The sequence below is a fragment of the Pseudorca crassidens genome, chromosome 13 (assembly GCF_039906515.1).
Source record: "Pseudorca crassidens isolate mPseCra1 chromosome 13, mPseCra1.hap1, whole genome shotgun sequence".
NCBI classification, from domain to species: Eukaryota; Metazoa; Chordata; class Mammalia; order Artiodactyla; family Delphinidae; genus Pseudorca; species Pseudorca crassidens.
In genome coordinates, this window is record NC_090308.1 from 1,888,209 (window position 1) to 1,904,525 (window position 16,317).

At 42.1% G+C, this 16,317-nt stretch overlaps 1 protein-coding gene across 16 annotated transcripts in view; it reads right to left on the reverse strand.

Moving 5' to 3' along the window:
* The window catches only part of AFDN (afadin, adherens junction formation factor), a 139,633-nt gene that overhangs the window by 100,301 nt on the left and 23,015 nt on the right, over nucleotides 1-16,317 (reverse strand). The window lies entirely within an intron of this gene.

Sequence of the window (16,317 nt, forward strand, 5' to 3'; positions counted from 1 at the left end):
CCTCAGCAGTTCACATCCCACAGACTGGGAACCATCGCATCAAAGAGAATCCGTGTTTGTTTGGCAGGTTACACTTTATCTGGGGATGTAAGAGAGTGAGGTCCAGGGTTCCCGTGCACCCCATTACTCCCATGAACACAGAACAAAGCACAGCTCCCCGCCAACTCCTGAGGAGCACTTGTGACCCGACCCCGAGGTTCTGTGCTCAGCCTCCTGCAGCAAAAAGCCTCGGCCGGGCTGCTCTTCAACGGCCGCCTTTCTCTCCCCGCCACGTCTGACACATGGAGTCTCTCCACCTCCAAATGTATCCAGAATCCATCCAAAACCTTGTCAAAACCCAGTCGGATAAATCAGTCCTCGCTTTCTTCCTCGCAGTGGCTTTCGCTCTCAGACGTCAAGTTTCTCCTGCAGCTCAGAGACCATCACAGTCAAGCTTCTGCCCACGTCCCAGTCCAGTAGCCTAACCTTCACTGAAAATTATGAACTGGGAAGTATTTATCTGAAGAAAAGGCAGGCAAATGGAATATTATTGATAGAATGGGGTTAATGGTGTAACCATTCGAAAGTTAAACCGGAAAAACGAGACTATAAGGCACGTTTCTAGCAACGAAGCTTTTACTGTGCTCGCCCAGACCCTGCCCACTGGGCCACCCGCCCTCCCTGTTCCCCCTGCCCCGGGGAGAAACACAGGTAAGTGAGCATGTGTGTCAGAAGAACACCACTGAACCACAGACTCTGGGATGAAGCAGGACCACGGTTACGGGGTGAGAGCTGAGAAAGCTTAATGAATTAGGAGCCTTCTTTGTCTGGCCTGGGTCAAGCAGCAAAAAAAATTAGGCTGATATCCTTTAAAAATAAATATCTCCATCTCCATGTTAGTCTGGCAACCCTAAAGGCCGTAAGTAAGGATGCACGGGAGAGCTGCCCTCAACTCAGAATCTGTACGCAGGTTCGGGTCAACGCCAGGAACAGCCAAGGCCTCCTCAGCACGCATCTGCCCCAGCCAGGCACGGTGCTCAACGCTCTCCACATGGCTCCCCTGGCCCCAGCCCCGGGAAGTCACTCAGGGACCCCCATTCCAGGTCTCACTCTTCCTGCCGACCAACCTCCTCCACAGGCCCCTGAGACAGCACTTCAGAAAGCAACACCTAGTCTGGAAATCTGGTCACACACTGAAGTTTTTATTATGGGAGTCACATTTTTATCCCAGAATTCCGCTTTCACCACCGCCGCCCTGAAATCATCTTTACGCTGCACCCAGCAGTCTCCTCTGAAGCCCACCCTTACACCTCTCTAGATTACCCTCCGTAGCACTCAATCGTTTTGATAACTGGGTCATTCTAAATACATCATTTGTGATGAGAATAAAACAGCTAGATACACCTACAGGTCCCGAAAGACACGAAAGCACCAGCTTCTCTGAGAACAGCCAACAAGTAATTCCCAACTACCAGATACTGAAGGAACAGAGGCAGCATCTGTGGCTGAGAGGGGCTGCCCACCCCAACTGGGCAAGAACAAAGGAAAGCATCTAGAACTAGATGGAGGCAAGCCTGGAGACAGCCCCCCGTATCCTTGGTCACCCTCATCAAAGTCCCTCACGTACAGATTACTACCCTTTATAGGTACAAAGAAAACTACAAATATTAACCCTCCATTATTAATGTGGTTCAGCTACTGATCTTACATAAAATGTTGAGATAAAAGATTTTTTTTTTAAATAGAGTACACCCAAGGTTACAGACACAGGTCTCCAGCAAGCAACAGCTGTCTACAGAGAAGTAATAATATTTCTATTGATGTTTTTAAAGAAAAAATTCTCCAGGTCTGTCGAGCCTAAATAAAGTAGCCAATAAAAACTACCTTTGATTTGATTTCATTTGCACTAAATAAGTATTAATAAATAACTATTAATTAGTTTGCCTGGTGACCTTGACATCACACAGAACATGTGAGTAGAGTCGTTACTGGGGTGGTCCCTTAATGAATGAACACATTAGCGTTCTGTTCGATCATTCAGCCAATTTTGGCTGGTGTGAAAAGTCCACAGAATTTTATCAAACCTGAGAAGGCTGCTAAAATCAAGCTCCTGAACCTAAAAACTGGGCATGTAGTGCCCAAACTAACACACAGTAATAACTAACTAATATATATGAGGGTCTACCATGTGCCAGATACTGACGGTTCACCATTTAATTCCCCAAACTAAGGGTTAGGTACTACCATCAGCCCCACTGCACAGGGGAAAAAAGAAAAACGAGGTCCAGAGAGGCTAAGCACATGAGCTACAATCACACAGCCACCAAGTGGCGGGCTGCAGGCACCAGAGGACAGCTGAGTAACTGAGAGCGAAGGTTCAGAGGGGCTGGAGACCTGGACAGCACGTGCTCAGCTGCAGGTGTCCTCATGGCCCCCACTCCCCACGGAGCCCAGCCCGGCGCAGGGGGACACCCGGGGGAGGCACAGCAGGGCACAGGAGAGCAGGCACCCCTGAGAGAGTCTTCATCACCCACGTGAGCTCGGATGCCCTCAACTATAAAGTGGAGGCGCCAGCAGTGCCTGGGCCCCTTCCTAAGGTGACTTCCTCTCGGCCTCTCCACGGACGGCAGCTCTTCTGAGATGAGGAGCTTTCATTCACAGTCCAGGTCCTCCCTCGGTCTCCAATGCTTCACACATAAAAATCAAACCCATTTGAGTCAAAACTTCCAGCAACAATGTCTGATGCCTCCAGCTATGGTTGTCTGTTCTCACCTGATCAGAACTCTGAAAAACAAAACTTTACACTTGCAATCAGTAGCCAGCTGGAATTCTGATGCTGCTGCAGCCAACACGGCCGTAATTTTATAAAGGCAAACATTTCCTTAAAAAAGACTCCTCCCCTCCTTAGTGCTGGTTACACCTATCACCCAAGATAAAACAGCATTTAAAATAAAAGCACTGGGACATCCCTGGTGGCGCAGTGGTTAAGAATCCGCCTGCCAACGCAGGGGACACGGGTTCAATCCCTGGTCTAGGAAGATCCCACATGCCGCGGAGCAACTAAGCCCGTGAGCCACAACTACTGAGCCTGCGAGCCACAACTACTGAGCCTGCGAGCCACAACTACTGAGCCCGCGAGCCACAACTACTGAAGCCCGCACACCTAGAGCCCGTGACCCACAACTACTGAGCCTACATGCCACAACTACTGAAACCCGCGCACCTACAGCCCGTGCTCCACAACAGGAGAAGCCACCGCCATGAGAAGCCCACGCACTGCAACAAAGAGTAGCCCCCGCTCGCCGCAACTACAGAAAGCCCTCATGCAGCAACGAAGACGCAACGCGGCTAAGAATAAATAAATCAATAAAAGACTTGACCTTAAAAAAAAAATCTTTAAAATAAAAGCAGGGCCTCCCTTATCTGGGTGAAGTGCTGCCTGCTGGCAGCGAGTTTTCAGGGAGAAACTTCTGTCTGGAGCTGGCGGGACAGGAACCAAGCCCCTCTCGTCACCTGCGTACTGCATATCCACCACAACAGCTCAGTGCAGAGGGAAGGAAAAGACAATATAACCATCACTTGGTTCCTTTCCTTGATGGTTACTTTTCCTGACAGGAAAACACCTTTCTTTTTTTCCTAAAGGTATATACTCACCTTTACATAAAGTGAGAAACACGATCACTGACGAATTCTACAACAGAAATGCAACACTGCCTGGGGCTGTGTTAACCACTCTGAAACAAAAGCATTTTCATGTTTATCAGAAAGAATGCAACAGACAAAAAAGAGAGAGAGAGAAGGCTTCTTATGAAATTACACACTAAAGAGCCAAAGCAAGGAACCACGAGTTAAACATGGAGACTTGCTTTTCAATATTTTATCAATATCTCATTAGTGAATGAAACTGATAACCAATCGGCCTTCTTATCCAAAAGAACAGAAACTCACCAGAGCAACCCCAAATCTCCTCTGGCTCAAGCTAATCAGAACGACTTGCTCTAAAGCTTAAACAGGGCAACCAGGCTCCACGCACGTTTCTTCTCCTCACTTTCAGCAGTTATTTGAAATCCACGTCTTAGCCTGTAGCACAACAATGCTACCTGCAAACAGGTAATCAGCTTCCCAACCCCCCCGGAGGGCACAGCCACTGACAGTACCACCACTTTACACACACACACACACACACACACACACTTTATTCCCAGGCTGGCGCCTCCAACACGGGCAAAATGTTAAGAAAAGATACAGCCGTGCCTTCAACACACACACGTCACTACATAAACCATCAACAGCACAACCGCCGTCTGACTCACGTCGTTAAAAACAGAAGTAACATTTCAATGTCAACAGGTTAGGTAGAGAATGGAAGAAATACTTGAATATGGGTTTCTGCAATCTTACTTGTATAAACACTATCTTTTAAACTTGTATGAACTATTTTTTAAACCAGTACTTCAAGAATACTTTTTAAAATTATATGCATTTCATTACCTAAAACTTTTGCAAGACAAATACTCCTGAAAGCTTGAAAGAACTATCTGGAAAGTACCTTCACCCACTTCTGCCCATGGCAATCATTTCTGTTTCATCACCCGGCCTCCGCAGGGCTCCATCACTCTGTGTGACATAAACTGGCCTGCAGGCACACCTCACTGTACTGCACTTCACAGATACTGCGGTTTTTACAAATTGAAGATCTGAGGCAACCCTGCGTTGTCAGATGATGAATGGTTAGCAATTTTTAGCAATAAACTCTTTTTTAACGAAGGTATGTACATTGTTTTTTCAGACATAATGCTACCGTGCACTTAACAGACTACAGGATCATGTAAACATAACTTTTATATGCAACCGGAAACCAACACAAATCCATGTGCCTCGCTTTACTGTGGCATCTGGAACGGAACACACCGTGTCTGCAGCGAGCCTGAGTCGTCATCTGAGAGCAGCTGCTCTGACCCAGCAATCCTCACCCAGCAACAGTTTATACCTGCACACGTCTAACTGGTCTTTATAATAAAATGACTCCAATACATCTTTCTGTCTGAAAATAAAGGCAGAATCTCTAACACATCACAATGCACACCTGTTGGATGTGAGCCAACTACTGTTCTCCTAACATCTTGAGGCTAGTTTACCAAAGCTGAGGAAGACCAAGTTCACTGAAAATGGGAAAAAGTCATCTTTCAGGATAAAAGTTCTCTGGACTAAAAAACTGATCGAAAACACACACGTCCCACAGAGAGAACACACGCAGATCGCCCCTTTAATGAACTCTAGCAAAAATCCATCCAGTATCCAACCATGTCAACATTATAAATAAGACAATTCTCTGCCAGAAAACACAGGCTGCCATGAAAACCAATCGGCCAGCGTTTTTTTTCTTTAAAGGCCACAGTAATCACTGCCAACATTATCTACGTAACACCTGCCCGCTCACAACACAGAACGACGAGCCATGAAGTCTGCCGGCTCCCAGGCAAGTTCCGTCTGTGCTTCCCTGTGAGACTCCGTCGGACCCGGAACTCTACCCGCCCTCAGTCAGCATTATAACGGGATCAAAAGGTCAACGTCTTCCCCACAGTCCTCTTAGAATTTTTAATCTGTATCTGAATACCTACCACACAACATACACTGGGGAAGCGAAAGATATGACGACTTGAAGAACACATTAAACCCACATGACCGAAGAGCAATAATCACAAATGTGATTAAAGACCATCTTTATTTCTACTGTAACCTTTAAATACTGCACTTGTACAAATGTAAAGTGCAGCACAGAGGTAAACGAAACAGCCCTCAAAGCCACCTCTCTAGGCGGGGGTCTACCCAACTTTGCCATGGATCCTTCGGCAGTCTGGCGAAGCCTATGCAACTCTTCTCAGAATAAAAATGTTAAATGGGGCTTCCCTGGTGGCGCAGTGATTGAGAGTCTGCCTGCCGATGCAGGGGACACGGGTTCGTGCCCCAGTCCGGGAAGATTCCACATGCCACGGAGCAGCTGGGCCCGTGAGCCATGGCCGCTGAGCCTGTGCGTCCGGAGCCTGTGCTCCGCAATGGGAGAGGCCACGACAGTGAGGGGCCCACGTACCGAAAAAAAAAAAAGTTAAATGCATAAAATAAAATACAAAGGATTGCAAAGTGAACAATTACATTAAAATACAATTATTAAAATATTTTTAAAACCTGTGACATAGTAACATGAGTATTCTTTATTAACATTAAATAAGGCCTAGATTTTATTTTATGCATTTAAAATTTTAGAACTCCAATTTTGAAGTAGATATGAGATTAAACTCATAAATGAAGAAAATGCTAAATTTCAGTTAGAGGCTAATAAAATTTACTGAAAATTAAGATGTACTTATTTTCTCACCCACGTTGAAAGATCCCATGGGATGTATTCATAGACCTCAAGTTAAGAACGCCGTGGAACATCTCCAGTGATAACAAACGCACCATCCAGCCAAGCAACGGATGCTTTCTTTGTGCAGCTCGACAGCTAGAAAGTACCGCCTTATACAAAAGCAAGATTCATCTCACGTCGCTTTGCCAACTGCTTAACTTTGCCTGTTGGTATCATTGAGACCTGTATTCAAACCGTGGTTTATGAATGATCATTCTTTTCCATTCACTGATGACGTGAAGCAGGGCAGAGTAGATTTCCCAGGCACCATGCGCTCTGGGCTAGGAGACTTCAGCTCCAGGCGCGGTCCTGTGCACGCCCTGGGCTCCTAGGAAAAAGGCAGTTCTTTCTTACTACCGGTCACGGTAAATGGGTTTAGATGGAGAAAAGGGCTTCTGACGTTTTGGGCTGGATTGATTCCTTGCTGTGGGAGCTGTGCTGTGCTCTGCGGGCTGCCTAGAACATCCCTGGCCTCTATCTACCGGATGCCAGCAGCACCCACCCAGCTGTGGCAACCAAAATTGCCTCCAGATACCTGCACAGACTCCCCAGGGGATAAAACTGTCCTGGTGGGGACCCAAGACTCAGAATAAGCCTGGAACCTCTTCAACATCGCATTCTAATTCCCATTCAACCAAGTCTTCTCCTACCTGGGACATAATCTCAGATCCACTTACTATTGTGTTCACTTCTCTCCTGAACACATTCATGTTCTAGCCTCTGAGCCTCAAATAGTTTCCAGACTTGATCACAGAACTCCAGGTGTGTCTAACCAGCTGCAAATATACTGCTAATGCTAATATCATACCTGTAATTAATGCAATTTAAGATGACATTAGCTTGTTGGAGAGCACCTAATACTGCTGTTTCACAGGAGGTTCCAGTAAAATGACAAGTCTTGAGTCACTGCCCCATTAGTCCACCCAGGAACCTTTCTCCAGCTTGGCACTAATTTGTTGAGCAACAGCCTTTGGGTAAAACTAATCACCCGGTTCCTAATTCATCTCACTGCACTTAGATCCAGCCCTTAAACAGAAGAACAGGATGAAAGACACTGTTGAATTCCTTGATTCAAGTCCAGACACATCATGACTAATGCATTTCCCTGATCTACAAATCTGGCAGCCCTACTCTCTCTCTCGCTCAGGCGTACACACGAAATGACATCACTGTGTCCACTGAGTCACGCTGGTTCCTGTGAGTGGGATCACATAGCTTTCCAACCCCAAGATGCAGCTTCCTTTCCAGTCCTACCACAATCACAGAGAGCATGTCTATGAACAGTTTAAGTTCATCTCTACAGTGTTAGTGTAAATAGTTCACACATTGCTTTTAAAACTTGTGTAATAAATAAATATCCTCATGGAAACCCACATTTTAAAAATTATAGATGTCATCATAAGGCAATTTAAGAAATGTTAATAAACTTGTCTACATAAAAATAAACTTGATGGGACTTCCCTGGTGGCACAGTGGTTAAGAATCCGCCTGCCAATGCAGGGGACATGGGTTCAAGCCCTGGTCCAGGAAGACTCCCACATGCCGCGGAGCAACTAAGCCCGTGCGCCACAACTACTGAAGCCCGCGCACCTAGAGCCCACGCTCTGCAACAAGAGAAGCCACTGCAATGAGAAGCCTGCGCACCACAACAAAGAGTAGCCCCTGCTCACCGCACCTAGAGAAAGCCCACACGCAGCAACGAAGACCCAACGCAGCCAAAAATAAAAATGAATTAAAAAAAAACCCAACAACTTGAATTTAGCAAAAAAAAAAAAAGGCACACAATAAGTGAAGTCCAAAGACCAGTGACACACTGGGGAAAAAGCATTTCGAACTTACATGACAGAAAGAAATATAATGTAGTATATAAAAAGTCTCTAAAATCTGAGAAGAAAAACATAAATAACCCATTTTAAAATGGGTAAAAAAAGCCTCAACAGTTACTTCACAAAGAAGTGAGTATGACTCAAGTATAAAAAAGGGTGAACCACCTCATTAATGATAAAACTTCAATACTTTAAAATAAGATAACAAGGGCTTCCCTGGTGGCGCAGTGGTTGGGAGTCCGCCTGCCGATGCAGGGGACACAGGTTCGTGCCTCGGTCCGGGAGGACCCCACATGCCGCGGAGCGGCTGGGCCCGTGAGCCATGGCCGCTGAGCCTGCGCGTCCGGAGCCTGTGCTCCGCCACGGGAGAGGCCACAGCAGTGAGAGGCCCGCGTACCGCAAAAAAAAAAAAAAAAAAAAAAAAAAGATAATAAGATGCCGTTTCTCAATCAAATTGGTAAAAATCTGAAAGTTTGACAACATCCTCTATTAGTGGGGCTGGCAAAACAAGGTACACCAAGGAGCAGAACTGTGGCAATATTTGGCAAAATGAGATACACATGTACCTTTTGACACAGCAATTCTACTTTTGTGGATCTATTCCAAAGATACACTAGCAAAGTTATTCACTGTAGCACCATTTATAACAGCAAAAGTTTGGAAATGCTGCAGCAAGGTATGCTGGTTGAATAAACTCTGGTCCTTTCATATAATGGAATAAAATGCTGCCACTACAAGAAATGAGGAAACTCTTCACCCTGTGACATGGCACGGATCACAAGTACACAGTTAAGTGAAAAAAGCAAGGAACAAAACAGTGTATATGGTAAGCATCTTTTATGTGAAAGGGCAAGAAACACACACACATACACCCCTGATCATATCTGCACAAAGAAACCTTCCCTAAAGTGGATAAACCAAAATGTAATAAAAGATGGAAGCAAAGCCTTTCTAAATCCACTTTATTATACAGCTTCAACTCTGGACCCATTTAATTATTTTAAAAATTAAAACTTAAACGAAAAGTAAACACTAAAAATTTAAAACAAACAGAAATTAACATCTAACTATATATGAAGTTGGTCACATTGCCATATAGAAAAAAGACTCATTTTCAAGTGACCTTAGAAAAGTGTTTTGACTTTACATTCCTAGTAGACTCTATTCTAAGGATAATTATTTTGCGAAAAAATATTAATCTTTATTCAGAAGCCCTATTGTTAATAATAATATTAGTACCATTATGCCTAATACAAGAACTACATGATAGAATGAAGCAAACAAGTACTGTGTTAATATAGTTACAAACACACAATTTTCAATGTAAGAGAAAAGAGACGTTTAAAAATCAAAGTAATTACATATAAACCCAGTAGGGCCAAATCTGAACTGGAAACATCAGTAGAAACTCATGGATTTTTTTTCCCCACAGAAAAGTATCTTCTAGCTCTTACCACTGAAATGGTCACGAAGCAAAAGACAAGCTGTAGGAATAAGCACCTCTGGCACCTAGACCGTTGTCTCTCAATACTACTCTCCACTAAAAGGAACCCAGGCTCCCTGGAGAAATGGTTTAATCCAGGTATAGGTCACAAAATGGACAAGATGAGTTTGGGACACCTTGTTATGCCATAAAACAAGGAAGTTCTCAAAAAAAACTTCTCAAAAAAAAAAAAACCCTCTAGCCAAACAAAAGGTGCACCTGGCCAAATCCGGACAATTTGAATACCGGCAAGAAGAATGGCTGCAACTCACAGAGACACAGAATCCATGAAAATCCTCAAGTTTATAATGACAGTAAACAGAAATGAGAAAACCCAAACAAAACCAAAATCACTGTTACCACTGGAGGCGACAAGGGCACCAACTCCTCAGTCGGAAAATAAGCAGTTAAAGTCAAAGAATTAATAATTCCTTTTGCTTTCCTGTAGCTTAAAGGAGGAAGATGTGCTTCTGTTTTTTAAAGAATTCCCGCCAATAAATGTGAAAGAAATGACAGAATTCCGATCGCGATTTTTTAACCCTTACTTGATTTAGGCGAAGACTGGCACTGGCCGAGCCAAGGACGGAAAGGCTGAGGGGACCCGGCACTGAGGGTGCAGAGGCGCAGGCTGGCCCAGCTCCTCCTCCGCTACCAGCACGGGGCCCAGGACACACATGGCACGGCTTACGAGGCCCTGCTGGATACCGTCAAGGCTTTGAAGCTACAGAAACAAGTCACACTCCACCGCCCACCCTTGGAGAAAAGAAAGGGCCCGTCCAGAACAGGGACGTCCTACAGGAAAAATGAGCACTTTTTCTCAGCAAGTCTGACGTGAAATAAAAATGGGGGTGGGAGGGGGGTTAGAATGCTCTAGGTTAAAAGAAACATAAGAGAACTAAATATAACGTGTGGACCCTGTTTGGATCCTGATTCAAATAAATTAACTGTAAAAACACATGCTCGAGGGAGACAGGGAAATCTGAGTGTCGTCTAGATACTAGAAAAGAAGGAATTATGGTTAATTTTATTGATGGAGCTACCGTATTTACGGTTAAGTTGTTTTGAGATACACACTGAAGTAGAGGGGAAATAACGTTAGTTTTTAGGATTAGCTTTAAAACACTTCAGCTAAAAACAACAACAGAAAATAATGAACTAAGAATGACAAAATTTTGAAAATTCTGAAGTCTGGGGGGTGGATATAAGTGAGTTGTATCTATGTTTGAAATTTTTCCTATGAAAAATATGAAAATAAGTTGTAAGTACAAACTAAATAGTATTAAATATAAACCTGTTTTCATAAAAAGAGACTCTGGGAAAAAATCCAAAGCAATTTGATACCGCAGACAGGTAAGGAATTAACACCAGAGGCCAAACATCTTTCGCTCACACTGAGCAGCCAGTGTGTGGTGGAAAGAAGGTGAGGCAGAGCCTCAGGAATGGCCAGACAGTGGTTAAAAGTCCCAGGACTTTCACCTAAGGCGCTTGCAGCTCTGGGTAAGACATCTGAGTCTCTCATTTCCTACCTATAAAATGGAGAAGCCACTATTTATTTCACAGGGTTTTGTGATTACTGTGTTATTTATGGCATACAAACACACCTGCCACAAAAAAGGCACTAAATGATAAATGTCATTTCCCATCTACAAGTTCTCAAGTGTTCATATACTTACATGAGAACTAGTTTGCAAGGTATATAATCCTATCTCTAGCAAAAAAAAAAAAAAAATATATATATATATACACACACACACACACACAAACATACACACAAAGGCAAAAAACTGAGCACATGTTAAAAGTCTATATGCATGTATATGAAAAATACAAAATACTAAGCTTTGCAGAAAAAACCACACTGTACAACATTCATAGTTCTATTTCTGAAATTCACTGTCCAAAAGTTATCAATCGTTTCCAATGCTCTAACTGACTGTAACCAAATCAACACATATAAAATGCTGAAATGTCTTCTTGTTCAAAGAAAATAACCATGTCCCTGAACTCAACCTCAATATTATAATATCCAAAAGAAAATCCAGAAAGATAAATGAGGAAATTGTCTTTTAAAACCTGCTTCTTATATCTGCACTGAGTCTTAAGTATGTGAAATATTAAAAAGAAGTTTCTAAATTTGAACAAGGTTAATGCACCATACAAATTATATACAGAAACTGGTAGACTATCATTTACTGTATTTACAGTAACTTTCATAGCAAAGTAAATACTCAAACTATAACAACTGATTCAAAGAAGCTTCCTATAATCAAAATGCTTCCATCTGAATCCTTTTAATATACTAAAAATTGAATTCATAGTACTCAACCTATTTTGATTAAAAAAAAAACTCAAGCAACTTACCTAAATTAAAAATATGTTCAAATCTCTACTGTAGTATATACTGCATGAGTAAAAAATACATTTTGAAACACAGGCAGTTTTTTGAGTCCTTCCATATCTTAAGGCCTTTCATATCTTACATATAAGACACTTTAAAGGGGGTTGGAACAAGGTAGAAAGAACAAATTAGAAACAAAATAATTTTTGGATAGAGGGTGCAAAAGCAGTGACATGAACATTACTGCCTTCTAGTTGGGATTTTATAAAGAAAACAAAAGACTTTGTTTTGGTACAAGCGTCTGACATTCTCTCCCCTGCTACGATGAGGGACCCTGAACCGCATATCTGGTGCCAACCAGTACCTCCAGACTGTACTTCCTGTTTCACTCTTCATTATCAAATGACCACAGGAGATTGGAATGTCGCTTGGTACCGGGTAAGAGAAAAACAAAAAGGTAACCTGCATAAACCAGTGCAGAGACTTTGGAAAGGAAGCATATTGTTTACAAGTACTTTTTATTTTTTTTATTTTTTTTATACAGCAGGTTCTCATCAGTCATCCATTTTATACATATAAGTGTATATATGTCAATCCCAATCTCCCAATTCATCCCACCAACACCACTTTCCCCCCTTTGTCTCCAAACATTTGTTCTCTACATCTGTGTCTCTATTTCTGCCCTGCAAACCGGTTCACCTGTACCATTCTTCTAGGTTCCACATATATGCGTTAATATATATTTGTTTTTCTCTTTCTGACTTACTTCACTCTGTATGACAGTCTCTAGAACCAACCATGTCTCTACAAATGACCCAATTTCATTCCTCTTTATGGCTGAGTATTATTCCATTGTATATATGTACCACATCCTCTTTACCCATTTGTCTGTCAATGGGCATTTAGGTTGCCTCCATGTCCTGGCTATTGTAAATACTGCTGCAGTGAACATTGGGATGCATGTGTCTTTTTTGAATTATGGTTTTCTATGGGTATATGCCCAGTAGTGAGATTGCTGGGTTATATGGTAATTCTATGTTTAGTTTTTTACGGAACCTCCATACTGTTCTCCATAGTGGCTGTATCAATTTACATTCCCACCAACAGTGCAAGATGGTTCCTTTTTCTCCACACCCTCTCCAGCATTTGTTGCTTGTAGATTTTCTGATGATGCCCATTCTAACTGGTGTGAGGTGATACCTCACTGTAGTTTTGATTTGCATTTCTCTACTAATTAGTGATGTTGAGCAGCTTTTCATGTGCTTCTTGGCCATCTGTATGTCTTCTTTGGAGAAATGTCTATTTAGGACTTCTGCCCATTTTTCGATTGGGTTGTTTGTTTCCTTAATATTGAGCTGCATGAGCTGTTTATATATTTTGGAGACTAATCCTTTGTCCGTTGATTCGTTTGCAAACATTTTCTCCCATTCTGAGGGTTGTCTTTTCGTCTTGTTTGTAGTTTCCTTTGCTGTGCAAAAGCTTTTAAGTTTCATTAGGTCCCATTTGTTTATTTTTGTTTTTATTTCCATTACTCTAGGAGGTGGATCCAAAAAAATCTTGCTGTGATTTATGTCATAGAGTGTTCTGCCTATGTTTTCCTCTAAGAGTTTTATAGTGTTCGGTCTTACATTTAGGTCTCTGGTCCATTTTGAGTTTATTTTTGAATGGTGTTACGGAGTGTGCTAATTTCATTCTTTTACATGTAGCTGTCCAGTTTTCCCAGCACCACTTATTGAAGAGACTCTTTTCTCCATTGTATATCCTTGCCTCCTTTGTCATAGATTAGTTGACCATAGGTGCGTGGGTTTATCTCTGGGCTTTCTATCTTGTTCCACTGATCTATGTTTCTGTTTTTGTGCCAGTACCATATTGTCTTGATTACTGTAGCTTTGTAGTATAGTCTGAAGTCAGGGAGTCTGATTCCTCCAGCTCCATTTTTTCCCCTAAGACTGCTTTGGCTATTCGGGGTCTTTTGTGTCTCCATAAAAATTTTAAGATTTCTTGTTCTAGTTCTGTGAAAAATGCCATTGGTAATTTGACAGGGACTGCACTGAATCTGTAGATTGCTTTGGGTAGTAGAGTCATTTTCACAATGTTGATTCTTCCAATCCAAGAACATGGTATATCTCTCCATCTGTTGGTATCATCTTTAATTTCTTTCATCAGTGTCTTACAGTTTTCTGCATACAGGTCTTTTGTCTCCCTAGGTAGGTTTATTCCTAGGTATTTTATTCTTTTTGTTGCAATGGTAAATGGGAGTGTTTCCTTAATTTCTCTTTCATATTTTTCATCATTAGTATATAGGAATGCAAGAGATTTCTGCACATTAATTTTGTATCCTGCAACTTTACCAAATTCATTGATTAGCTCTAGTAGTTTTCTGGTGGCATCTTTAGGATTCTCTACGTATAGTATCATGTCATCTGCAAACAGTGACAGTTTTACTTCTTCTTTTCCAATTTGTATTCCTTTTATTTCTTTTTCTTCTCTGATGGCCATGGCTAGGAGTTCCAAAACTATGTTGGATAACAGTGGTGAGAGTGGACATCCTTGTCTTGTTCTTGATCTTAAAGGAAATGCATTCAGTTTTTCACCATTGAGAAGGGTGTTTGCTGTGGTTTGTCATAGCATATATGGCCTTTATTATGTTGAGGTAGGTTCCCTCTGTGCCCACTTTCCGGCGAGTTTTTAATCATAAATGGGGTGCTGAATTTTGTCAAAAGCTTTTTCTGCATCTACTGAGATGATCATATGGTTTTTATTCTTCAGTTTGTTAATATGGTGTATCACATTGATTGATTTGCGTATACTGAAGAATCCTTGCATCCCTGGGATAAATCCCACTTGATCGTGGTGTATGATCCTTTTAATGTGTTGTTGGATTCTGTTTGCTAGTATTTTGTTGAGGATTTTTGCATCTATATTCAACAGTGATGTTGGTCCGTAATTTTCTTCTTTTGTAGTATCTTTGGTTTTGGTATCAGGGTGATGGTGGCCTCATAGAATGAGTTTGGAAGTGTTCCTTCCTCTGCAATTTTTTGGAAAAGTCTGAGAAGGATGGGTGTTAGCTCTTCTCTAAACATTTGACAGAATTCATCCGTGAAGCCATCTGGTCCTGGACTTTTGTTTGTTGGAAGATTTTTAATCACAGTTTCAATTTCATTACTTGTGATTGGTCTGTTCACATTTTCCATTTCTTCCTGGTTCAGTCTCAGAAGGTTATACCTTACTGAGAATTTGTCCATTTCTTCCAGGTTGTCCATTTTATTGGCACAGAGTTGCTTGTAGCAGTCTCTTAGGATGCTTTTTATTTCTGCAGTGTCTGTTGTAACTTTTCCTTTTTCATTTCTTTCTTTCTTTTTTTTTTTGCAGTACATGGGCCTCCCACCGCTGCGGCCCCTCCCATTGCGGAGCACAGGCTCCGGAAGCACAGGCCCAGCGGCCATGGCTCACAGGCCCAGCCACTCCGCGGCATGTGGGATCTTCCCGGACCGGGGCATGAACCCGTGTCCCCTGCATCGGCAGGTGGACTCCCAACCACTGCGCCACCAGGGAAGCCCTCCTTTTTCATTTCTAATTTTATTGGTTTGAGTCCTCTCCCTGTTTTTCTTGATGAGTCTGGCTAATGCTTTATCAATTTTGTTTATCTTCTCAAAGAACCAACTTTCAGTCATTGATCTTTGCTACTGTTTTCTTTGCTTCTGTTTCATTTATTTCTGCTCTGATCTTTATGATTTCTTTACTAAGAAATGGGTTTAGTTTGTTCTTCTTTCTCTAGTTCCTTTATGTGTAAGGCTAGATTGTTTATTTGAGATCTCTCTTGTTTCTTGAGGTAGGCTTTTATAGCTATAAACTTCCGTGTTAGAACTGCTTTTGCTGCATCCCATAGGTTTTGGATCGTCGTGTTTTCATTGTCGTTTGTCTCTAGGTATGTTGTGATTTCCTCTTTGATTTCTTCAGTGATCTCTTGGTTATTTAGTAACGTATTGTTTAGCCTCCATGTGTTTGTGTTTCTTATGTGTTTTTCCCTGTAATTGATTTCTAATCTCATAGCATTGTGGTCAGAACACATGCTTGATGTGATTTCAATTTTCTTAAATTTACTGAGGCTTGATTTGTGACCCAAGATGTGATCTATCCTGGAGAATGTTCCGTGTGCACTTGAGAAGAAAATGTAGTCTGCTGTTTTTGGATGGAATGTCCTATAAATATCAATTAAATCTATCTGGTCTATTGTGTCATTTAAAGCTTGTGTTTCCTTATTAATTTTCTGTTTGGATGATCT